General features: G+C 53.6%; 1 protein-coding gene across 1 annotated transcript in view; it reads right to left on the bottom strand.

The window, feature by feature from the left end:
* The window catches only part of DPP9 (dipeptidyl peptidase 9), a 72,770-nt gene extending 55,679 nt beyond the window's left edge, over nucleotides 1-17,091 (bottom strand). Inside the window, exon 1 of the mRNA XM_029050577.2 lies at nucleotides 16,644-17,091. The gene's annotated coding sequence lies outside the window, so the exon portion shown is untranslated. The remainder of the gene's footprint in view (nucleotides 1-16,643) is intronic.
* Nucleotides 17,092-25,839: the final 8,748 nt, after the last annotated feature.

Raw genomic sequence — 25,839 nt, 5'->3', positions numbered from 1 at the left:
CACTAAAATAAACGAAAGATAGGAAGAAGCGATCGAGTACGTAAGAGCACAGGGCTCTGCACACAGTCAGCGCTCGATAAATACAATCGAATGAATGACTATGGACGGAAGTGGTAAGGGGTCTCTGGGTGGTGCAAAAGGGCTGCGATGGCACTGAGGGTAGAGGGTGGGAGATTAGGCAGTTCCAGCGCTTAGAACGGTGCTCTGCGCGTGGTAAGCGCTTAATAATAATGTCGGTATTTGTTAAGCGCTCACTACGTGCAGAGCACCGTTCTAAGCGCTGGGGGAGACACAGGGGAATCAGGTCGTCCCACGTGAGGCTCACAGTTAATCCCCATTTTACAGATGAGGTGACTGAGGCACAGACAAGTTAAGTGACTTGCCCACAGTCACGCAGCTGACAAGTGGCAGAGCCGGGAGTCGAACTCATGACCTCTGACTCTGAAGCCCAGGCTCTTTTCCACTGAGCCACCCCGCTTCCCATTCGCTTAACAAATGCCATCATCATCGTCATTATTATATTCAGCTATTTCATCCCGATATACTACTTCCTGCTCTGTCCTTATTCTTTTGCCTGCTCCTGCTATTTGTCTATCACTTGGGGCCGTCTTTCCCTTGAAATTGTAAACTCTTTGAGGGCAGGGAGCCCGTATCTTGCTTCTCTTGTGCTCTCCCAAATCATGAATACAGTGCTTAGCACTCAGTAGGCTCTCAGTGAACCCCTCGGATGGAGTTCACTCATTCAATAGTGTTTACTGAGCACTTACTATGTGCAGAGCACTGTACTAAGCGCTTGGAATGGACAAATCGGCAACAGATAGAGACGGTCCCTGCCCTTTGACGGGCTTACGGTCTAATCGGGGGAGACGGACAGACGAGAACGATGGCGATAAACAGAATCGAGGGGAAGAACGTCTCATTAAAACAATAGCAAATAAATAGAATCGAGGTGATGTACATCTCATGAACAAAATAAATAGGGTGATGAAGATATATACAGTTGAGCGGACGGGTACGGTGCTGAGGGGAGGGGAAGGGAGAGGGGGAGGAGCAGAGGGAAAGGGGGGAGAAGGGGTTTAGCTGTGGAGAGGCGAAGAGGTGAGGGGGTGGTAGAGGGAGCAGAGGGAGAAGGGGAGCTCAGTCTGCGAAGGCCTCTTGGAGGAGGTGAGCTTTAAGCAGGGTTTTGAAGAGGGGAAGAGAACGAGTTTGGCGGAGGTGAGGAGGGAGGGCGTTCCGGGACCGCGGGAGGACGTGGCCCCGGGGGGTCGACGGCGGGAGAGGCGAGAACGGGGGACGGCGAGGAGGCGGGCGGCGGAGGAGCGGAGCGTGCGGGGTGGGCGGTGGAAAGAGAGAAGGGAGGAGAGTTAGGAGGGGGCAAGGTGATGGAGAGCCTCAAAGCCTAGAGTGAGAAGTTTTTGTTTCGTGCGGAGGTCGATGGGCAACCGCTGGAGGTTTTTAAGAAGGGGAGTGACGTGCCCAGACCGTTTCTGCGGGAAGATGAGCCGGGCGGCGGAGTGAAGGATAGACCGGAGCGGGGAGAGAGAGGAGGAAGGGAGATCGGAGAGCAGGCTGACACAGTAATCTAGCCGGGATATAACGAGAGCCCGTACCGGTAAGGTAGCCGTTTGGGTGGAGAGGAAAGGGCGGATCTTGGCGATATTATAAAGGTGAGACCGGCAGGTCTCGGTGACGGATGGGATGCGTGGGGTGAACGAGAGAGCCGAGTCAAAGATGACACCGAGGTCGCGGGCCCGAGAGACGGGAAGGATGGCCGTACCGTCCACGGTGATAGGGAAGTCAGGGAGAGGACCGGGCTTGGGAGGGAAGATGAGGAGCTCAGTTTTGATCATGTTGAGTTTTAGGTGGCGGGCGGACATCCAGGTAGAGACGTCCCGGAGGCGGGAGGAGATGCGAGCCCGAAGGGAGGGGGAGAGGACGGGGCAGAGACCCGTGAGCCAGCAAAACCGAGAAGTGCCAGATCTGAACCCTCTCACGCCCCGGTACAGACGAAGCCCTGCAGACGCCCTCCCTTTCCCTTGACAAGAAGCTACCCGCAAGGCTTCCTTAGGGTCAGGCTTCCCTGCCCCCTATCATCTGCAAGTTTAAATATCAGCAGTAATAAGCTTCAGCAATTCTGGACTATGACTTTGCTGGGAAAATGACCTGCTGGAAAATGACCCAGTTCTGGCAAGGGTGATGAAGGGATATGGAAATTGGATGCCAACGGCAATATAGATGTATATGTATGTTTTTCTGGCATTCGTTAAGCACCTGCTATGTGCCAGGCACCGTACTAGGCGCCGGGGTTGATACAAGCTAATCGGGTTGGACCCAGTCCCTGTCCCGCACAGGGCTCACGGTCTCAATGCCCATTTTACAGAGGAGGTAACTGAGGCCCAGAGAAATGGAGTGACTTGCCCGAGGTCACCCAACAGACAAGTGGCAGAGCTGGGATTAGAACCATCTAACAGTCCCTGTCTGCTGGCTAACCTTGGGCAAGTCACTTCACTTCTCTGGGCCTCGGTTACCTCATCTGTAAAATGGGGCAGGGGTAGAAACTGTTGGGGTTTGAGGCCAGGACCCAGAGGGTCTCAAGAGATGGGTCTGTGGGGCTGGGCCGGGGGAAGCCCGCTTTTTTGCCTTTCAGTCTCTGTCTCTCTGTCTTATATATGTATATGAAGGTATTTGTTAAGCGCTTACTATGCGCAGAGCACTGTTCTAAGCGCTGGGGGAGATACAGGGTAATCAGGTTGTCCCACGTGAGGCTCACAGTTAATCCCCATTTTACAGACGAGGTGACTGAGGCACAGAGAAGTTAAGTGACTTGCCCACAGTCACACAGCTGACAAGTGGCAGAGCCGGGAGTCGAACCCATGACCTCTGACTCCGAAGCCCGGGCTCTTTCCACTGCTCCACGCTGCATCTCTCTCTGATTCTTCTGTCTCTTTATCAGTCCTGGTCTATCTCTGTCTCAACATCTCTGCCTATTTTGGGGGATCTCTGTCTCTCTCTCTCTCTCTGCCTCTTTCTTTGTCTTTCTGTCGGTAACCTTCACTCCCAACTCTGTGCTCATTAAGGGCAAGTTTTATTGTGCAGAAACATTCCCAGCAAAGCGCAATTAAATATCCACCATGATCCAAAAGCACAAGCTGTACCTGAGGGTGAGTCATCAGGGGTGGGGGAGAGGAAAAAAACGAAGGTGGAGGAGACAGAGACACGGAGACAGAGTGAGAAAGTAAAGGAAAGAAAGGAGGGAAGAAAGAAGGAAAGGAAGAAAGACAGAAAAAGGAAGGAATGAAGGAGGGAAGGAAGGAAGGAAGGAAGGAAGGAAGGAAGGAAGGAAGGAAGGAAGGAAGGAAGGAAGGAAGGAAGGAAGGAAGGAAGGAAGGAAGGAAGGAAGGAAGGAAGGAAGGAAGGAAGGAAGGAAGGAAGGAAGGAAGGAAGGAAGGAAGGAAGGAAAAGAGAGAGAGAGAAAACCCAAGCCATCGCTTTTACTGAACGTTGACTGCGTGCAGAGCACTGTGGAATACACCGTAACGGAGTTGGTAGACGTGTTCCCTGCCCACCACAAGCTTAGAGAAGCAGCGTGGCTCGGTGGAAAGAGCCCGGGCCTAGGAGTCGGAGGTCATGGGTTCTAATCCCGGCCCCGCCACCTGTCAGCTGTGTGACTTTGGGCAAGTCACGTCACTTCTCGGTGCCTCAGTTCCCTCCTCTGTACAATGGGGATGAAGACCGTGAGCCTCACGTGGGACAACCTGATGACCCTGTATCTACCCCGGCGCTTAGAACAGTGCTCGGCACGTAGTAAGCGCTTAACAGATACCAACATTAGTATTATTAGAGAAACATACAGTCTAGAGGGAGAGAAAAAAGAAAAAGACAGAGAAAGCGAGAAAGAGAAAGAAGAGAGAAAAAAAGAAAGAGAAAAAGAATCACTCCAGGCTCCCCGTCGCCAGGATGGCAATCAATCAGTGGTATTTATCGAGCATTTATTCTGCACTGGACCAAACGCTAAGCACTGAACTAAGGATAATGCAGTGGCCATATCCCTGCCCTAATCCCTCCAGTTTCCTGGGGGCTGGGCCTGGAGCTGGGGCAGGACTGGGATAGGGCATTGGGAAGGGCAGGGGCGGGGAGAGAAGAGCACGGGCTTGGGAGTCAGAGCTCATGGGTTCGAATCCCAGCTCTGCCACTTGTCAGCTGTGTGACGGTGGGCAAGTCACTTCACTTCTCTGGGCCTCAGCGACCTCCTCTGTAAAATGGAGATGAAGACTGTGAGCCTCACGTGGGACAACCTGATTACCCTGTATCCACCCCAGCGCTTAGAACGGTGCTTGGCACATAGTAGTTCTTCCCCTTGATTCTATTTATTGCCATCGTTCTTGTCTGTCCGTCTCCCCCGATTAGACCGTAAGCCCGTCAAAGGGCAGGGACTGTATCTGTTGCCGATTTGTCCATTCCAAGCGCTTAGTACAGTGCTCTGCACATAGTAAGCGCTCAGTAAATACTATTGAATGAATGAATGAGTCGTAAGTGCTTAACAAATACCAACATTAAAGAGAGAGAGAATGACCACGAGGGTCAGCGACAGAGAGGCAGAGGGAGACAGGGGTGCAGAGAGGAAGGTCAAGAGAGTCAGAGATAGAAAGATGGAGCTAGAAAGAGAGAGGGGGAGGCACAGGGAGATCGAGACAGAGGCAGAGACGGGGCTTCTCTCCTCCCTGCTGTTCAATCCTCGTGGCCTGTGGGTCAGAGCCGGGGCTCAAATCCTTGCTGTATCCCTGGCCGGCTATTTGACCTTGGGGAAGTGACTCGACCTCTCTGTGCCTCAGAAATTGATTCTTTCCAAAAGAGAAAGAACAGCAAGAACTGAACCTGAGAGAGATCCTGCAGGTCTGAACACTTTAGGCCTGGGGCAATGACATCATACTGGGTTGGGAGCTAAGGTTCATGACTCAGAACGGGGACTGCGGAGTCGGAGTCGGCACTGTTGGAGGAGTAACTGGAGTAATAGTAATAACAATGTTGCTATTTGTTAAGCGCTTACTATGTGCCGAGCACTGTTCTAAGCCCTGGGGTAGATACAGGGTAATCAGGTCGCCCCACGTGAGGCTCACAGCCTTAATCCCCATTTTCCAGATGAGGTAACCGAGGCACCGAGAAGTTAAGTGACTTGCCCCAAGTCACAGAGCTGACAGGTGGCGGAGCCGGGATTAGAACCCATGACCTCTGACTCCTAAGCCTGTGCTCTTTCCACTGAGCCACGTTGCTTCTCTGGTGGAGGGGAGGGTAATAGTATTCATTCATTCATTCAGTCAGTCGTATTTATTGAGCGCTTACTGTGTGCAGAGCACTGTACTAGGCGCTTGGAAAGTACAATTCAGCAACAGAGACAATCCTTGCCCACAGCGGCCTCACAGTCTAGAAGGGGGGGAGATGGACATCGAAAGAAGTAAACGGGCATCAGTGGCATCATTATAAATAAATAGAATGAGAGATTTGTACACATCATTAATAAAAATAGAATTATAATTATAAATATATACCTAGATACACAAGTGCCGTGGGGCGGGGAGGGGGGGTAGAGCAGAGGGAGCGAGTCGGGGCGATGGGGAAGGGGAGCAGAGGAAAGGGGGGGGCCTCAGTCTGGGAAGGCCTCCTGGAGGAGGTGAGCCTTCAGGAGGGCTTTGGAGGGGGGAAGTGTCAGTAGCGGTAATAGTAGCAGCAGTAAGAATAATCGTGGTATTTGTTAAGCGCTTACTACGTGCCGGGCACTGTGCTAAGCGCTGGAGTGGATACAAGCCAATCGGGTTGGACGGAGTCCCTGTCCCACAAGTCTCGGTCACGGTCTCGATCCCCCTTTGACAGGGGAGGTAACCGAGACCCAGATAAGTGAAGTGACTTGCCCAAGGTCACACACACGGCAGACAAGCGGCGGAGCCGGGATTAGAACCGATGACCTGTCAGGCCGGTCCTCTAGCCACAAGGCTCCAGTAGTATGTGCGGCTCAGTGGCAAGAGCCCGGGCTGGGGAGTCGGAGGTCGTGGGTTCTAATCCCGGCTCCGCCGCTTGTCAGCTGTGTGACCTTGGGCAAGTCATTTCACTTCTCTGGGCCTCAGTTCCCTCATCTGGAAAATGGGGATGAACACCGTGAGCCCCACGTGGGGCGGCCTGACCACCTCGTATCTACCCCGGCGCTTAGAACGGTGCTTGGCACATAATAAGCGCTTGACGAATACCAACATTGTTATTAGTAATGCGTGGCTCCGTGGCAAGAGCCCGGGCTTGGGAGTCAGAGGTCGTGGGTTCTAATCCCGGCTCCGCCGCTTGTCAGCTGGGTGACCTTGGGCAAGTCACTTCCCTTCTCTGGGCCTCAGTTTCCCTCATTTGGAAAAACGGGGATGAAGACTGGGAGCTCCACATGGGACAACCTGATGACCTTGTATCCGCCCCAGCGCTTAGAAAAGTGCTCGGCACATAGTAAGCGCTTAACAAATACCACCATTATTAGTAGTAGAAGTAGAAACAACGGTAGCAGCAGCATTTATTGAGCTGCCATTTGACGTTCGTTCATTCATTCATTCAGTCGTATTTATCGAGCGCTTACTCTGTGCAGAGCACTGGACTAAGCGCTTGGAGTGGACAATCGGGCAACAGATAGAGACCGTCCCTGCCCGACGACGGGCTCACAGCCTCAACGGGGGAGACAGACGGCAGAGCAAGAGAGAACAAAACCAGACATCATCATCAAGCTAAATAGAAGCAAGGAGGAATACACCTCATTAACAAAATAAATAGGGTAATAATAATAATAATGTTGGTATTTATTAAGCGCTTACTATGTGCAGAGCACTGTTCTAAGCGCTGGGATATACGGGGTAATCAGGTTGTCCCACGTGAGGCTCACAGTCTTAATCCCCATTTCACAGACGAGGTAACTGAGGCACAGAGAAGTTAAGTGACTTGCCCACAGTCACACAGCTGACAAGAAATAATATATAATAATAATAATGATGTTGGTATTTGTTAAGCGCTTACTATGTGCACAGCACTGTTTTAAGCGCTGGGGTAGATACAGGGTGATCAGGTTGTCCCACGTGAGGCTCACAGTCTTAATCCCCATTTTACAGATGAGGTAACTGAGGCACAGAGAAGTGAAGGGACTTGCCCACAGTCACACAGCTGACAATAATATATAATAATAATAATGATGTTGGTATTTGTTAAGCGCTTACTATGTGCACAGCACTGTTCTAAAGGGCTGGGGTAGATACAGGGTAATCAGGTTGTCCCACGTGAGGCTCACAGTCTTAATCCCCATTTTACAGATGCAAATGAGCACAGGGCTGAGGGGAGGGGAAGCAGAGGGAAAGGGGCGATGCTCTTTCCTCCGTACGTACTCGTATGCACACGCCGACACCCGTCCACCGCCGCGCACACGTACTGCCGTCCCACACCCAGAAGCTCGCCCGCTTGCTCACGCCAGAGTCAGTAAGTGGGCGAGGCGATTGCCTCGGGGGGCACCATCAGCAGCCGGGGGAGGAGGGGATGGCCACCAGATGGCAGGGCAAGGCCTCAGGGCAAATGCCCTAGTTGGAAAGGGTGCAAATTCAAGGGCAAAGGTGACCCAGAAGGGAGTGGGAGAAGAGGAATGAGGGCTTAGTCAGGGAAGGCTTCTCGGAGGAGCTGTGCTTTTCATTAATTCATTCAATAGTATTCATTGAGCGCTTACTATGTGCAGAGCACTGTACTAAGCGCTTGGAATGTACAATTCCGCAACAGAGACAATCCCTGCCCAACAACTGGCTCAAAGTCTAGGCCAGGGAGTTAGAACGATGTGGGTTCCGATCCCAACTCTGCCACCTGTCCGCTGTGACACCTCAGGCGAGCCACTTCGCTTCTCCGGGCCTCAGTTCCCTCATCTGGAAAATGGGGATGAAACCGTGAGCCCCACGTGGGACAGGGACTGCGTCCGACCCGACTAGCTTCTATCTATCCCAGTGTTTAGTATAGTGCCGGGCACAGAGTAAGCACTTAATACCAAAAAAACCCCCAAAAACGAAAGAAAGAAACAAGGCTCTGAAAGTGGGGAGAGTGATCGTCTTTTGGCTATTAAGAGGGAGGACGTTCCAGGCCAGAGGCAGGACGTGAGCGAGAGGCCGGCGGCGAGAGAGACAAGATCCACGTATAGTGAGTAGGTTGGCGTAAGAGGAGCGAAGTGTGCCGGATGGGTTGCGGTAGGGAATCGGGGAGGTAACGTAGTTTGAGGTTAGGTTTGAGGTGTCGGCGGGCTGTCCGAGTAGAGATGTCCTGAAGAGAGGAGGGAAGGCAAGACTGCAGAAAAGGAGAGAGATCAGGGCTGGAGATGGAGATTTGGGAATCTTCTGCATAGGGATGGTTGTTGAAGCCACTGGAATGAAGTGGCTTGAAGTGGAATGAAGTGGAATGAAGCCACTGGCAGTCACCCCCCCTTCTGCCTCCCCCCCCAACCCTCTCCCCTACTTTCCCATCTTTCCCTGCAGTATCCTCAGAGGAGATCTCCTCCCTCCTCGCAAGTGCCACCCCCTCCACCTGTGCTTCGGACCCCATTCCCGCTCACCTTATAAAAACCATCGCCCCTTCCCCCTCCCCTCCTTAACTTCTATCTTTAACCGCTCACTCTCCAATGGCTTCTTCCCCTCTGCCTCCAAACATGCCCACATCTCCCCCATCCTAAAAAAACCCTCTCTCGACCCCGCCTCCCCTTTCAGTTATCGCCCTATCTCCCTACTACCCTTCCTTTCCAAGCTCCTGGAACGAGTCGTCTACACTCGCTGCTTAGAATTCCTTAACTCCCTTAACTCGGACCCCCTCCGATCTGGCTTCCGTCCCCTCCACTCTACCGAGACTGCTCTAAGGTCACCCGTGACCTCCTTCTTGCCAAATCCAATGGCTCCTACTCTATCCTAATCCTCCTCGACCTCTCAGCTGCCTTTGACACTGCTGACCATCCCCTCCTCCTCCCCACCTTATCTCACCTTGGCTTCACGGACTCCGTCCTCTCCCGGTTCTCCTCTTATCTTTCTGGCCGTTCATTCTCGGTCTCCTTCGCGGGCTCCTCCTCCCCCTCCCATCCTCTAACTGTAGGAGTTCCTCAAGGGTCAGTTCTCGGCCCTCTTCTGTTCTCCATCTACACTCACTCCCCTGGTGAACTCGTTCGCTCTCACAGCTTCAACTCTCATCTCTATGCGGATGACACACAGATCTACATCTCTGCCCCGTCCTCTCCCCGTCCCTTCAGGCTCGTTTCTCCTCCTGCTTCCGGGACGTCTCTACCTGGATGTCTGCCCGCCACCTCAACTCAACATATCCAAAACTGAGGTCCTTATCTTCCCTCCCAAGCCCTGTCCTCTCCCTGACTTCCCTATCCCCGTGGACGGTACGACCATCCTTCCCGTCTCTCAAGCCCGCGACCTCGTTGTCATCCTTGACTCGGCTCTCTCGTTCACCCCACACGTCCGATCCGTCACCGAGACCTGCCGGTCTCACCTTTATAATATCGCGAAGATCCACCCTTTCCTCTCCACCCAAACGGCTACCTTACTGGTACGGGCTCTCGTAATATCCCGGCTAGACTACTGTGTCAGCCTTCTCTATGATCTCCCTTCCTCCCGTCTCTCCCCGCTCCAGTCTATTCTTCATTCCACTGCCCGGATCATCTTCCTGCAGAAACGCTCTGGGAATGTCACTCCCCTTCTTAAAAACCTCCAGCGGTTGCCTATCAACCTCTGCACGAAACAAAAACTTTTCACTCTAGGCTACAAGGCTCTCCATCACCTTGCCCCCTCCTACCTCTCCTCCCTTCTTTCTACCGCCCACCCCGCATGCTCCGCTCCTCTGCCGCCCACCTCCTCACCGTCCCCCGTTCTCACCTATCCCACCGTCGACCCCCGGGCCACGTCCTCCCGCTGTCCTGGAATGCCCTCCCTCCTCACCTCCACCAAACTAATTCTCTTCCCGTCTTCAAAACCCTACTAAGAGCTCACCTCCTCCAAGAGGATTTCCCAGACTGAGCTTCCCCTTTTTCCCTCTGCTGCCTCTCTGCCCCCCCCCTTCACTTCCCCTCAGCTAAGCCCCCTTTTCCCCCTTTCCCTCTGCTCCCTTCCCCTCCTCTCAGCACTGTGCTCATCTGCTCATTTGTATGTATTTTTATTACCCTATTTATTTTAATGAGATGTACATCCCCTTGATTCTATTTATTGCTATTGTTTTTGTCTGTCTCCCCCGATTAGACTGTAAGCCCATCAATGGGCAGGGATTGTCTCTATCTGTTGCCGAATTGTACATTCCAAGCGCTTAGTACAGTGCTCTGCACATAGTAAGCGCTCAATAAATACTATTGGATGAATGAATGAGTCCTCCAACGGAGGGGGTGTAGATAATAATATTAATAATACTATGGCATTTAAGTGCTTATTATGTGCCACTACTAAGTGCTGGGGTAGATACGAGCAAATCAGGTTGGATACAGTCCCTGTCCCGCATGGGGCTCACAGTTCATTCATTCATTCATTCAATAGTATTTATTGAGCGCTTACTATGTGCAGAGCACTGTACTAAGCGCTTGGAATGTACAAGTCGGCAACAGATAGAGACAGTCCCTGCCCTTCGACGGGCTTACGGTCTAATCGGGGGAGACGGGCAGACAAGAACGATGGCAATAAATAGAGTCGAGGGGAAGAACATCTCATTAAAACAATGGCAAATAAATAGAATCAGGGTGATGTACATCTCATTAAACCAAATAAATAGGGTGATGAAGATATATACAGTTGAGCGGACGAGTACAGTGCTGAGGGGATGGGACGGGAGGGGGAGGAGCAGAGGGAAAGGGGGGAGAAGAGGGTTTAGCTGCGGAGAGGTGAAGGGGGGGTAGAGGGAGCAGAGGGAAAAGGGGGGAGCTCAGTCTGGGAAGGCCTCTTGGAGGAAGTGAGCTTTAAGTAGGGATTTGAAGAGGGGAAGAGAATTAGATTGGCAGAGGTGAGGAGGGAGGGCGTTGCGGGACCGCGGGAGGACGTGGCCCGGGGGTCGACGGCGGGATAGGCGAGACCGGGGGAAGGTGAGGAGGTGGGCGGCAGAGGAGCGGAGCGTGCGGGGTGGGCCGTGGAAAGAGAGAAGGGAGGAGAGGTAGGAAGGGGCAAGGTGATGGAGAGCCTCGAAGCCTAGAGTGAGAAGTTTTTGTTTCGTGCGGAGGTCGATGGGCAACCGCTGGAGGTTTTTAAGAAGGGGAGTGACAGGCCCAGAGCGTTTCTGCGGGAAGATGAGCCGGGCGGCGGAGTGAAGGATAGACTGGAGCGGGGCGAGAGAGGAGGAAGGGAGATCGGAGAGCAGGCGGACACAGTAGTCTAGCCGGGATATTACGAGAGCCTGTAGCAGTAAGGTAGCCGTGTGGGTGGAGAAGAAAGGGCGGATCTTAGCGATATTATAAAGGTGAGACCGGCAGGTCTCGGTGACGGATCGGATGTGTGGGGTGAACGAGAGAGACGAGTCAAAGATGACCCCGAGGTCGCGGGCCCGAGAGACGGGAAGGATGGTCGTACCATCCACGGTGATAGGGAAGTCTGGGAGAGGACTGGGCTTGGGAGGGAAGATGAGGAGCTCAGTCTTAATCCCCCTTTTACATTTAAGGGACTGAAGCACAGAGAAGTGAAGTGACTTGTCCAAGGTCACAGGGTGGACAAGAGGCAGAGCCAGGATTATTCTTCTGACTCCCAGGCCCATGCTCTATCCACTAGGCCACACTTCTTCAGGATGCAGAACTGAACCTTGAGAGACTCCCACAGTTAAGGAGTGGGAGGCAGAGGAGAACCGGGAGAGGACAGTGTCAACGAAGCCAAGGTTGGATAATGTTTCCAGGAGAGGGGGGTGGTCGACAGTGTCGAAGCCAGCCGAGAGTTTGAGGAGGACGAGGATGGAGTAGAGGCCGTGGGATTCGGCAAGCAGGAGGTCACTGGTGACCTCTGAGAGGACAGCTTCTGTGGCACGAAGGGGGTGCAAGTCAGACTTGAGGGGGTCAAGGAGAGAATTGGAGGGGGAGAAGCGGAGGCTGCAGGTGTAGACAACTTGCTCAAGAAGTTTGGAGAGCAACGGTAGGAAGGGAGATGGGGAGATAACTGGAGGGAGCCGTGAGTCAAGGGAAGGGTTTTTAGGGCAGGGGAGACGTGAGCGCGTTTGACAGCAGTGGGGAAAAAGCCACTGGAGAGTGGACAGTTGAAGGCGATGACCAGGGAGGGAAGAAGGAAGGGGGCAAGTGCTTTGATAAGGCACGAAGGGATGTGGTCGGAGGCGCAGGTGGAGGGGGTGGCTTTTGAGAGGAGGCAGGAGATCTCCTCGAGATACCGCTGAGAAAGACGGGAGACTTGAAGAAGGGACAAGAGGAAGGACAGACTTGATGTCAGTCTCCTCCAATGAACTGCAAGCTCCTCGAGGGCAGGGATTCTGGCTATTCTATTGTACTCTCTCAAGTGCTTAGTCCGGTGCTCGGCAAACGGTAAGTGCTCATTCAATCGGTTGTATTTATTGAGCGGTTACCGTGCGACCGCTCAATTGGGAGAGTACAATACAACAGAGCTGGTGGACACATTCCCTGTGTTCCATGAATTCCATCAACCGATTGACTGAAAGCTCTGCCCTGAAGGGAGCGGAGTTAACCTACACATGTCAATGACTACGTTCCCGACCTTTTCCTGCCGTTGACCCCATCCCTGTCTGCCCTGCTCCTGCCCCCGATTCCCCAAAGCGGTAGGCCCGGATCCCCCAAATCCTTCTGTTCTGGGAGCGTGGATGTTTGTGTGTGCATGTAATAATCAAAAATAATGATGGTATCCGCAGCATGGCGTAGCGGATGGAGCACCGGCCTGGGAGTCAGAAGGTCATGAGTTCTAATCCCAGCTCTGCCACTTGTCTGCTGTGTGACCTTGGGCAAGTCGCTTCACATCTCTGGGCCTCAGTGACCTCATCTGTAAAATGGGGATTGAGACCGTGAGCCCCACGTGGGACAGGGATTCTGTCCAACCCCATTTGCCTGTATTCACCCCCTCCAGTGCCTGGCACATAGTGAGTGCTTAACAAATGCCATAATTATCGTTATTATCATTAAGTGCTTACTATGTGCCAAGCATTGTTCTAAGCACTGGGGTAGATACAGGGTAATCAGTTTGGACACGGTCCCTGCCCCACCTGGGGCTCCCAGCCTTCATCCCTGTTTAACAGATGAGGGAACTGAGGCCCAGAGAAGTGAAGCGACTTGCCCAAGGTCCCACGGCAGACGAGAGGCAGAGCCGGGATTAGAACCCACATCCTCTGAATCCCAAGCCGGTGCACTTGCTACTAGCCCAAGCTGCTTCTTGCATATGTGTTTGTGTTTTAGAGCGTGTGTGTCTGTGTGTCCTGTGAGGGTGCAGGTGTCCATATGAGCGTGCCCACACCCCCAGGCATTCCCTGTCACCAACCTGGGGTCGGAGAAAAAGGGTATTTGTGGGTGCAGGCACTGGGCCAGACGGAATTGATCCTGCAAAACGTAAAGGGGGAATGAGAAGGTGGGGGTGGAGGGGGGTGGGTCTCCGGGTCGACGGGAAAGGGGAAGCACTAAGAGGCAGACAGCTCCCCGCTCCGTTTGGCGGGTGGGGGGCACTTGGGGGGGGAGGGAGGGGGAAGAGGGCGGGGTGGGGAGAGCGGATGGAGGAGGGAAGAAGGGAACTGAAGAACCCCCTCCTCTCCCTCTCCTTCCCTTTCATTCATTCATTCAATAGCATTTATTGAGCGCTTACTATGGGCAGAGCACTGTACTACGCACTTGGAATATCCAATTCGGCAACAGCTAGAGACAATCCCTGCCCAATGACGGGCTTACAGTCTTTCCTGCAGCGAGCCCCATCCCAGCCCCTCGGGGCACTGAGTCTGGGCTGGCAAGGTAAACGTGAGCCCCACGTGGGACAGGGACCGCGTCCAACCCCATTCGCTCGTATCCACCCCGGTGCTTAGTATGTATCCCGGCACAAAGTAAGCGCTTAACAGATACCATCATTATTGCTATTATGATTATTACGATGATGGTATCTGTTAAACGCTCACTAGGTGCCGAGTACTGTACCATGCGCTGCGGTGAATACAAGCGAATCGGGTTGGACGCGGTCCCCGTCCCACGTGGGGCTCACAGTCTCGATCCCCATTTTACAGGCGAGGGAACTGCGGCACAGAGAAGTGACTTGCCCAAGGTCATACAGTGGACGTGCGGCGGAGCCGAGGTCAGAACCCACGACCGCGTGAGGTGGGACTGCAGGGGGCCGGGGTGAGGCCCAAGCCTCCGTCCAAGACTCCCCTCGAAGGGTTGAAGCCGGGGAGTAGAGGGGGTCGGGGGAGGGAGGTGACGAGGGCAGAGGAAGCTTTGGGGATCTGCCTCTTTGCCGGCCTCCCCGCCCCCAGCCTCTCCCCCCTCCGGTCCATAGTTCACTCGGTTGCCCAGATCATTTTTCTAAAAACCCATTCAGTCCACGTTTCCCCACTCCTCAAGAACCTCCGGCGGTGGCCCATCCAACCTCCAAATCAAACAGAAACTCCTTTTCATCGACTTGAAGGCACTAAATCACCTCTCCCCTTCCTACTTAACCTCGCTGCTCTCCTAATCAATCAAATTTATTGAGCACTTACTGGGTGCAGAGCACTGTACTAAGAGCTTGGGAGAGTACAGTATAACAGAGTTGATAGACCATGTTCCCTGCCCACAACGAGCTTACAGTCTAGAGGGGGAGACAGACATTAATATAAATAAGGAAATTATGGCTATGTAGATAGGTGCTGGGGGACTGGGAAGGGGGTGACTAAAGGGAGCAAATCAGGGCAACACAGAAGAGAGTGAAAGAAAAGGAAATGAGGGCTTAGTCAGGGAAGGCCTCTTGGAGGAGATGGGCCTTCAATAAGGCTTTGAAGGTGGGAAGAGTAATCGTCTGTTGGATAGGAAGAGGGAGGGAGTTCCAGGCCAGAGGCCAGAGATGGGCGAGAGGTCGGCGGGGAGATAGATGAGATCGAAGTTAGAGGAGCGAGCTGTGCGGGCCGGGTCGCAGTAGGAGAGTAGCGAGGTGAGGTAGGAGGGGGCCAGGTGATCGACCGCTTCAAAGCTGATGCTAAGGAGTTTCTGTTGGATGTGCAGAAGGATGGGGGTAATAATAATAATAATGTTGGTATTTGTTAAGCGCTTACTATGTGCAGAGCACTGTTCTAAGCGCTGGGGGAGATCCAGGGTCATCAGGTTGTCCCACGTGAGGCTCACAGTCTTAATCCCCATTTTACAGATGAGGTAACTGAGGCCCAGAGAAGTGAGAAGAACGAGGAGGGGGGCTCTTAGTGACAATCTCCAGGTGCCAACCCGAGAACTGTGGGCCCCTTGATTCATATTCCTGGGAGGAGGAAGGCCCCTGATAAAGAATAATAATAATAACGTTGGTATTTGTTAAGCGCTTACTATGTGCCGAGCGCTGTTCTAAGCGCTGGGGTAGATACAGGGTCATCAGGTTGTCCCACGTGAGGCTCACAGTCTTAATCCCCATTTTACAGATGAGGGAACTGAGGCCCAGAGAAGTGAAGTGACTTGCCCGCGGTCACACAGCTGACAAGTGGCAGAGTCGGGATTCGAACCCATGACCTCTGACTCCCAAGCCCGGGCTCTTTCCACTGAGCCAAAGAATAGCCACATCCCTGCACCAGGTGCACAACGGCCCAACTCCGGGTATGTAGTCCTCATCTCAGGGAGCAAGGACAAAAACAAAAGTCTGTACTGTGGGGAAAGGGCCGGATCGGGTCAGGAGGATACCTCCCAAGGCGATAGCGTGCCCACAGCCCTCCTCCCTCTACTGCTGCACGTGAAATCGGCACAGCTTGTAAAAATGTGCGACTTTCCCCTTGCTATTCCCCCTACTTAAAGCTCACCTCCTCCAAGAGGCCTTCCCAGACTGAGCTCCCCTTTTCCCTCTGTTCCCTCTACCCGCCCTTCACCTCTCCGTAGCTAAACCCTCTTCTCCCCCCTTTCCCTCTGCTCCTCCCCCCTCCCGTCCCCTCCCCTCAGCACCGTACTCGTCCGCTCAACTGTATATATCTTCATTACTCTATTTATTTGGTTAATGACATGTACATCACCCTGATTCTATTTATTTGCTATTGTTTTAATGAGACGTTCTTCCCCTCGATTCTATTTATCGCCATCGTTCTTGTCTGTCCGTCTCCCCCGATTAGACCGTAAGCCCGTCGAAGGGCAGGGACTGGCTCTATCTGTTGCCGATTTGTCCATTCCAAGCGCTTAGTACAGTGTTCTGCACATAGTAAGCGCTCAATAAATACTATTGAATGAATGAATGAACATAACTTCCCTGTACCTCAGTTACCTCATCTGTAAAATGGGAGTTAAGACTGTGAGCCCTACAGAGGACAGGGACTGTGTCCAACTTGATTATCTTGTATCTACTCCAGAGCTTAGAACAGTGCCTGGCAGGTGGTAAGCACTTACCCTCTATCTCCCCCAGCGCTTAGAACAGTGCTCTGCACATAGTAAGCGCTTAACAAATACCAACATTATTATTAACAAATATTTTTTAAAAAAAAAAAGCTATTACCTCTATGTGGATGACTCCCAAATCCAGCTCTCTCTTTATCGGCAATTCACATTTCCATCCGCCTCCAGGACATCTCCGCACGCATGTCCACCAGGCACCTCAAGTTCAACATTCCCAAAACTGAATTCCGCATCTTCCGTCCCAAGTCTCTCCTCCCACCTCAGTCGACACGACCACCACCTTTCTTCTCTCCATCTTTGAGGCCTGCGACCTCGGCCTCATCCTTGACTCCTCCCTCTCTTTCGACCTCCATCTTCAGTCTGCCGTTAAATCCTGTCGGTTTTCCCTCCGACAACGCTTCCAGAATCCGTCTCTTCCCCTCCATCCGAAAGGCCACTACACTGGTCCGGCCGCTTGTCCTATTCCAGCTTGACTAGTGCATCAGCCTCCTCGCTGACTTCTCCACCCGAGGTCTCTGCCCTCTCCCGTCCACAGGTCATTCCTGCTGCCCCGATCATTTTTCTTAAAAACCGTCCAGGGCCTTGGAGAGAAGACGTTCGCTACTAGTCAGGTGTTCCAACATTCGTGGCCTGCCTGGAAGTAGATGGGGGGGGTGGGGGTGGGGAAGGCAGGGAGGAGGGGGAGGGAGAAAGGGAGGACACACACTGGGCCCCGCAAGGAGCATTTTCGGGGATGGGATCCCACCTTAAGCTCGGCTCCATTCGTGCAAACAAAGAGCATGGCGCTTATCGACCGCAGGAGCGCTTGTCGGTTGCTATGACAACCAGGTTGCATGATGCTCGTTTCTCTTCTGTGGACAATGTTTGGTGCTTCTCGCTGACCCCCCAGCTGGGTGATTTTAATTAACTCTTGGGATCTTGGCAACTGTGAAATTTAAAAGTGACAAGAGCTCCTTTATCACTCCCTCCCTCTCTCCGGACAAGTCTTTCTCCTTTCTTTCCCTCACAATTCTCCGGCTCTGTCGCTCCCAGACCGCGATGGAAGTAAACAAAAGGTCTGTGCTTCTTGCCTCTTTGGTTTCCTCACCGCCCCCCCGCCTACCCACCACCTTGATGCTTTGTGACGGTCTGAGACATCCATCAATGGTATTCATTGAGCGTCTGTGGTGTGCAGAGCGCTACTCGGCCCTTGGGAGAGTACAACAGAGTTGGTAGCCGTTCCCTGTCCGCAGCGTGCTAACAATCTAGAGGGGGGGAGGCACGATTTCCTTCCCTCTGGAACGCCAACTGACACTGTATAAAGGCAACCGGAGAACGGGAGCCCAGAGGTGCTTAGGTGGCGGTTGGGAAGAAGAAGAAAATGAACTGGGGAAGCCTTCCTGGAGGAGGTGGCCCTTGAAGACGGGGAGAATTGTGGTCAGTCGGATTGGAAGTGGGTGGGAACTCCAGACGGGAGGAAGGATGTGAGCAAGAGGGGACGAGGCGGGTGGGGGAGACTTGACAGTGAGGCGAGCTTGGGAGGGAAGCAGCGTGGCTCAGTGGAAAGAGCCAGGACTTGGGAGTCAGAGGTCAAGGGTTCGAATCCCCGTTCTGCCACTTGTCAGCTGTGTGACTGTGGGCAAGTCAATTAACTTTTCTGTGCCTCAGTTACCTCATCTGGAAAATGGGGATGAAGACTCACGTGGGACAACCTGATTACCCTGTATCTCCCCCAGCGCTTAGAACAGTGCTCTGCACGTAGTAAGCGCTTAATATCAACATTAAGAAAGGACTGGGAGAGGAGCTGAAGAGTAGGGGGAGAAGAGAGCTGGAAAAGTAAGCGGTAAGGGAGCTCATGGAGTGCCTTCAAGAGTTTTTGCTTGATGCAGAGAAGGACGGGTTTGGACGTTTTTGAGGAGCGGAGAGACGTGTGCAGAACGACCATTCAGAAAAATGATCCGGCCGCAGAGTGACGTATGGACTGCAGCGGGGAGAGGCTGGAGGCAGGGAGACCGGTGAGGAGGAGGCTGATACGCTATTCAAGGCAGGGTACAACCAACGCCTGGGTCAGGGTGCTGGCCGCTTGCACAGAGAGGAAGGGGTGGACCCAGAAAATGTTGTGGAGGAAAAATCAGCAAGATTTAGCAACAGACTGGGTGTGAGAGTTGAAAGCAATGGAAGAGTCAAGGAAAATACCTGGGACAGTGAGGATGGTGGTGGTGTCTACTACGATGGCAGAGTTGGTGGAAGAGTAGAGAAGCAGCGTGGCTCAGTGGAAAGAGCAAGGTCTTAGGAGTCAGCGGTCGTGGGTTCTAATCCCGGCTCCGCCACCTGTCAGCTGTGTGACTTTGGGCAAGTCACTTGACTTCTCGGTGCCTCAGTTCCCTCATCTGTAAAATGGGGATTAAGCCTGTGAGCCCCAAGTGGGACAACCTGATTACCCTGTATCTCCCCCAGCGCTTAGAACAGTGCTCGGCACATAGTAAGCGCTTAACAAATACCAACATTATTATTAGATTTGGGAAGGGAGAGAAGTTCAGCTTTGGACGTACGGAGCTTGAAGTCCTGGCATGACCTCCACGGATCGATCCATGAATCAGTCGGTGGTATTTATTGAGCACTTACTGTGTGCGGAGCACTGCATAAGTACTTGGGAAACTGCAGTACAACAGGGTTGGTAGACACATTCCCTGTCCACAAGGAAGCTTACAATCTAGAGGGGGAGGCAAATATAAAAATATTATATTATATAAAAATATAAAAATAAATGATGGATCTGTACACAAGTACTGTGGGGCTGAGGGGAGGGGGAGTATCAGGGACTTAAATGTACAGATCCAAATGTACAGGTGACACAGACGGAGGTCTTAGAGGCATAAGGCTAGTGTGTTTTGGCAGAGGGAAAGAGAAATGAGAAGCAGCGTGGCTTAGTGGAAAGAGCACAGGCTTGGGAGTCAGAGATCGTAGGTTCATTCATTCAATAGTATTTATTGAGCGCTTACTATGTGCAGAGCACTGTACTAAGCGCTTGGGATGAACAAGTCGGCAACAGGTAGAGACGGTCCCTGCCGTTTGACGGGCTTACAGTTTAATCGGGGGAGACGGACAGACGAGAACAATGGCACTAAACAGCGTCGAGGGGAAGAACATCTTGTAAAAACAATGGCAACTAAATAGAATCGAGGCGATGTACAATTCATTAACAAAATAAATAGGGTAACGAAAATATATACAGTCGAGCGGACGAGTACAGTGCTGTGGGGATGGGAAGGGAGAGGTGGAGGAGCAGAGGGAAAAGGGGAAAATGAGGCTTTAGCTGCAGAGAGGTAAAGGGGGGATGGCAGAGGGAGTAGAGGGGGAAGAGGAGCTCAGTCTGGGAACGCCTCTCGGAGGAGGTGATTTTTAAGTAGGGTTTTGAAGAGGGAAAGAGAATCGGTTTGGCGGAGGTGAGGAGGGAGGGCGTTCCAGGACCGCGGGAGGACGTGACCCGGGGGTCGACGGCGGGATAGGCGAGACCGAGGGACGGCGAGGAGGTGGGCGGCAGAGGAGCGGAGCGTGCGGGGTGGGCGGTAGAAAGAGAGAAGGGAGGAGAGGTAGGAAGGGGCAAGGTGATGGAGAGCCTCGAAGCCTAGAGTGAGGAGTTTTTGTTTGGAGCGGAGGTCGATAGGCAACCACCGGAGTTGTTTAAGAAGGGGAGTGACATGCCCAGATCGTTTCTGCGGGAAGATGAGCCGGGCGGCGGAGTGAAGAATAGACCGGAGCGGGGCGAGAGAGGAGGAAGGGAGGTCAGAGAGAAGGCCGACACATTAGTCTAGCCGGGATATAACGAGAGCCCGTAATAGTAAGGTAGCCGTTTGGGTGGAGAGGAAAGGGCGGATCTTGGCGATATTGTAGAGGTGAAACCGGCAGGTCTCGGTAACGGATAGGATGTGTGGGGTGAACGAGAGGGACGAGTCAAGGATGACACCGAGATTGCGGGCCTGCGGGACGGGAAGGATGGTCGTGCCATCCACGGTGATAGAGAAGTCTGGGAGAGGACCGGGTTTGGGAGGGAAGATGAGGAGCTCAGTCTCGCTCATGTTGAGTTTTAGGTGGCGGGCCGACATCCAGGTGGAGACGTCCCGGAGGCAGGAGGAGATGCGAGCCCGAAGGGAGGGGGAGAGGACAGGGGCGGAGATGTAGATCTGCGTGTCATCTGCGTAGAGATGGTAGTCAAAGCCGTGAGAGCGGATGAGTTCACCGAGGGAGTGAGTGTAAATGGAGAACAGAAGAGGGCCAAGAACTGACCCTTGAGGAACTCCAACAGTTAAAGGATGGGAGGGGGAGGAGGCTCCAGCATAGGAGACCGAGAATGATCGGCCAGAGAGGTGAGAGGAGAACCGGGAGAGGACAGAGTCCGTGAAGCCAAGGTGAGATAAGGTATGGAGGAGGAGGGGATGGTCGACAGTGTCAAAGGCAGCAGAGAGGTCAAGGAGGATCAGAATGGAGTAGGAGCCATTGGATTTGGCAAGAAGGAGGTCACGGGTGACCTTAGAGAGAGCAGTCTCGGTAGAGTGGAGGGGACGGAAGCCAGATTGGAGGGGGTCTAGGAGAGAATGGGAGTTAAGGAATTCTAGGCATCGATTGTAGACGACTCGTTCTAGGATTTTGGAAAGGAAGGGTAGTAGGGAGATAGGACGATAACTGGAGGGGGAAGTGGGGTCAAGAGTGGGTTTTTTTAGGATGGGGGAGATGTGGGCATGTTTGGAGGCAGAGGGGAAGGAGCCCCTGGAGATTGAGTGGTTAAAAATAGAAGTTAAGGAAGGGAGGAGGGCAGGGGCGATGGTTTTAAGAAGGTGAGAGGGAATGGGGTCCGAGGCGCAGGTGGAGGGGGTGGCACTTGCGAGGAGGGAGGAGATCTCCTCTGAGGATACTGCAGGGAAGGATGGGAAAGTAGGGGAGGGGGTCGGTGCGGGGGAGGGGAGAGGCGGAGGGGTGACTTTGGGGAGCTCAGACCTGATCGTGTTGATTTTCGTGAGGAAATAGGTGGCCAGATCATTGGGGGTGAGAGATGGGGGAGGGGGAGGAACAGGGGGCCTAAGGAGAGAGTTAAAGGTCCGGAACAATCGGCGGGGTTCTAATCCCGGCTCCGCCACTTGTCTGCTGTGTGACCTTGGGCAAGTCACCTAACCTCTCTAAGCCTCAGTTACCTCATCTGTAAAAATGGGGATTAAAAAATGTGAGCCCCCACGTGGGACAATCTGATTACCCTGTATCTACCCCAGAGCTTAGAACAGTGGTCGGCACATAGTGAGCGCTTAACAGATATCATTAAAAAAAAAAAAGGAGCAAGGCCTAGTGGAAAGAGCTCGGACCTGGGAGTCAGAGGACCGGGATTTTAAGCCCGACTCTGCCACTTGTCTGCTGTGTGACCTTGGGCAAGTCACTTCACTTCTCAGTGTCTCAGTTTCTTCATCTGTACAGAGGGCATTCAATACCTGTTCTCTTTCCTTCTTGGACTGTGAGCCCCACGTGGGTCGGGGACTGGATCAGACCTATTAACTTGTACCTTCCCCGGGGATTAGAACAGTGCTTGACACATAGTCAGTGCTTAACAAATACCATCATCATCCTGGTGGCTGGCAGGGTGGTGAAGAATCGGATGGACTGCTGGGAAGGCCTGGGGCCGAGCCGGACCCTGCCATGTAGACAACTTCCCCTCCCCTCCCCCTGACTCCGGTGGGTTGTGCAGAATCTAATTTGATCCCTGCCTCTGTTTCCAACTATTTAATAATAATAATAGTAATGGTTTTTGTTAAGCATTTACTATGTGCCAGGCACTGTACTAAGCACTGGGGTGAATACAGGTAAATAGGGTTGGGCACAGTTCCTGTCCCAGGTGGGGCTCACAGTCTCAATCCCCATTTTCCAGATAAGGCAACTGAGGCCCAGAGAAGTGAAGTAACTTGCCCAAGGTCACACAGCAGACAAGTGGCAGGGCAGGAATTAGAACCCATGACTTCTGACTCCCAGGCCCGCGCTCTATCCACTAGGCCACGCTGCTTCTCAGACCTATTAGCTCTGCCCAGCCTGTCCACCCCCACCCCCCCATCCCACTGGCTCTCCCTACGGGCCCCTCACGATGGCAGGATTGTAATAATAACTTGTATTTCTTAAGCGCTTATTACGTGCCGGGCACCGTACTAAGCGCTGGAAGTCGATACAAGGTAATCGGGTTGGGCGCATTCCCTGACCCACACAGGGCTCACGGTCTGAATCCCCATCTTACAGATGAGGTAGCTGAGGCACAGAGAGGTGAAGTGCTGGTGGAAAATGCCATCGCCCCAATCCCCGTCTCTCTGTTCCTGTCTCCCGCCGGCATCTCTCTGAGCCGCTCACCCCTTGGCAGCGCCACCAGCCATCTCCCGGAGGCCCCGGGTGTTAGCTCCAGAATTAAACAATGGCATCAGGGTTCCCGTTATCTCCAAGCGGGCCAGCTGGAGTTCTCAGAATAGGTGTCCTCGAACACCCTTCGGCTGGAAGGAGCGGGAGGCTAGCTGCCAGGGATAAAGGCAATAGGCCGGTTGGGGAAGGGGCGGGGCAGGCCAAGGGAGTGTACTCCGGGGGGGGGGGGGGGGCAGCCAGTCCCGCAGACCCTCAGACCCCGGGGGGCCCAGAGAAGCAGCGTGGCCTAACGGAATAATAATAATAATGTTGGCATTTGTTAAGCGCTTACTATGTGCAGAGCACTGTTCTAAGCGCTGGAGGAGATCCAGGGTCATCAGGTTGTCCCACGTGAGGCTCACCGTCTTCATCCCCATTTTCCAGATGAGGTCACTGAGGCCCAGAGAAGTGAAGTGACTCGCCCACAGTCAGGCAGCCGACAAGTGGCAGAGCCGGGATTCAAACCCATGACCTCGGACTCCCAAGCCCGTGCGGGCCAGGCCGAGGAGTCCGCCGCGTGTCCTCGGGCAGGTCATTTCACTCCACTGGGCCTCAGTTCCCCCATCCGCAGAACGGGAATTCCATACCTGTTCTCCCTCCTACTTGGACTGGGAGCCCCACGTGGGACCGGCTTATCTTGGATCTACCCCAGCGCTCAGAACAGTCCTTGGCACACGGGAAGCATTTAACGAATATCACAGTTATTATTCTTAGCCTCACACCCAGTGAAAGAATCAAGTGCAGCTCCAACCTACCTCTCCAAACTGGGCTTCGCCGGTAGGGGCCTCAAGGTCATCTGGTCCTGACCCCATGGCGGGTAGCCCTTAAAATTCTTAGGATGACAGAGCAGAGACCTCGCAACCCTCCATCGACTGTATTCATTGCGCGTTGCGCGCAGAGCACCCTACTAGGCAAGTTGGGAGAGTACAGTACAATGAAGAGTTGGTAGACACATCCCCTGCCCACGATACGCTTAATCTAGAGGGAAAGAAGGTCAAGAAGGGAAAGGTATAATAATAATAATAATAATAATGTTGGTATGTGTTAAGCGCTATGTGCAGAGCACTGTTCTAAGCGCTGGTGGAGATACAGGGTAGTCAGGTTGTCCCACCTGAGGCTCACAGTTAATCCCCATTTTACAGATGAGGTAACTGAGGCCCAGAGAAGTGAAGTGACTTGCCCACAGTCACACAGCTGACAAGTGGCAGAGCCGGGAGTCGAACTCATGACCTCTGACTCCGAATCCCAGGCTCTTTCCACTGAGCCACACCAGGATCCGCGATTGGGTTTCGTTTTTCAGCAGAGACGGTTTTCGCCATCTAAATCGGAAACCAGAGAGGTGCCCGATATCCCGCCCCGTCGTAACTGTAAGCCCGTCGATTAGACTGTGAGCCCGTCATTGGGCAGGGAGGGTCTCTGTCGCCCAATTGTCCATTCCAAGCGCTTAGTCCAGTGCTCTGCACACAGTAAGCGCTCAATAAGTACTACTGAATGAGTGAATGAACTGGGGATCCCCGGGAGAAGCAGAGCAGCAAAAGGCATCCAAGCAGGGCAGGAGCAGCTGTCTAATCTAGGGTGGCTCCGGGAGAGGGGTATTTGGCCTGGCCGGGGCTCACACCAGTGCCCAGAGGCTAATAATAATAGTACTCATTAAGCACTTATTATGCGCCAAGCACCGTTCTAGAGCACGGAGGTGGATCCAAGTTAATCGGGTTGGACCCAGTCCCCGTCCCACGTGGGGCTCACAGTCTTCATCCCCATTTTACAGATGAGGTAGCTGAGGCGCAGAGAAGTGACTAGCCCAAAGTCACACGGCAGCCCTGGGGCAGGGCGGGGATCGGAACCCAGGTCCCGCTGCCTCCCGGGCCCCTGCTCTATAATAATAATGTTGGCATTTGTTAAGCACCTACTATGTGCAGAGCACTAAGTGCTGGGGGAGACACAGGGTAATCAGCTTGTCCCACACGAGGCTCACGGTCTTCATCCCCATTTTCCAGATGAGGGAACTGAGGCACAGAGAAGCGAAGTGACTTGCCCACAGTCACACAGCTGACAAGTGGCAGAGCCGGGATTCGAACCCATGACCTCTGACTCCCAAGCCCGGGCTCGTCCCGCTGAGCCACGCCGCTTTTCTATCCACTAAGCCGTGCTGCGTCTGGGAACCACACTGTGCAGAGATGGCCTCTATCCCTAGAGAAGCGGCGTGGCTCAGCGGGAAGAGCCCGGGCTTGGGAGTCAGAGGTCATGGGTTCCATTCCCGACTCGGTCACTTGTCAGCTGCGTGACTGTGGGCAAGTCACTTCTCTGCGCCTCAGTTACGTCAACTGGAAAATGGGGATGAAGACTGTGAGCCTCACGTGGGCCAACCTGATGACCCTGTATCTCCCCCAGCGCTTTGAACAGTGCTCTGCACATAGTAAGCGCATAGCAAATATCCTCCCAAGCGCTTAGTCCAGTGCACATAGGAAGCGCTCAACAAATAGGACCGAATGAACTTCTTCCCCCTTCTCCTCCGCACTGGTGGTCGCCAACGCCCCAATCCCAGTTAGGGTGGGCCGAAGGCAGGCCTCTCCCTCGGCGCCACAGAGCAGTCGGCCTAGTCACAGAGGCCCGGCCTAGTCATAGTCGACGCGCCTCCTCGGGCCTCCCGTTTCCCAGCGTTCCCTTCGCCGCAGCCAATCAGGCGAGAAGGGCGGGAGCGAGGCGCGCTTCCGCGAGACGGCGCGCGCGTCTGGCTGCCGGAAAATATCGTCGTCGTCGTCGTCGTCGAGGTGGGCGGGCGCCTTCCGTTTTGACGCCCCGCCCCGCCCGTTGGGGAGCCCGTTGGGGAGCCCGTTGTTGGAAAGCAGGAGCGGGCCCGGCCCGCCCCTTCCCTCGGCCGGAGAGGCCCGAGC

Source organism: Ornithorhynchus anatinus, chromosome X1 (genome assembly GCF_004115215.2).
Source record: "Ornithorhynchus anatinus isolate Pmale09 chromosome X1, mOrnAna1.pri.v4, whole genome shotgun sequence".
Lineage (NCBI taxonomy): Eukaryota > Metazoa > Chordata > Mammalia > Monotremata > Ornithorhynchidae > Ornithorhynchus > Ornithorhynchus anatinus.
This window is presented reverse-complemented; position numbering and strand designations above follow the sequence as displayed.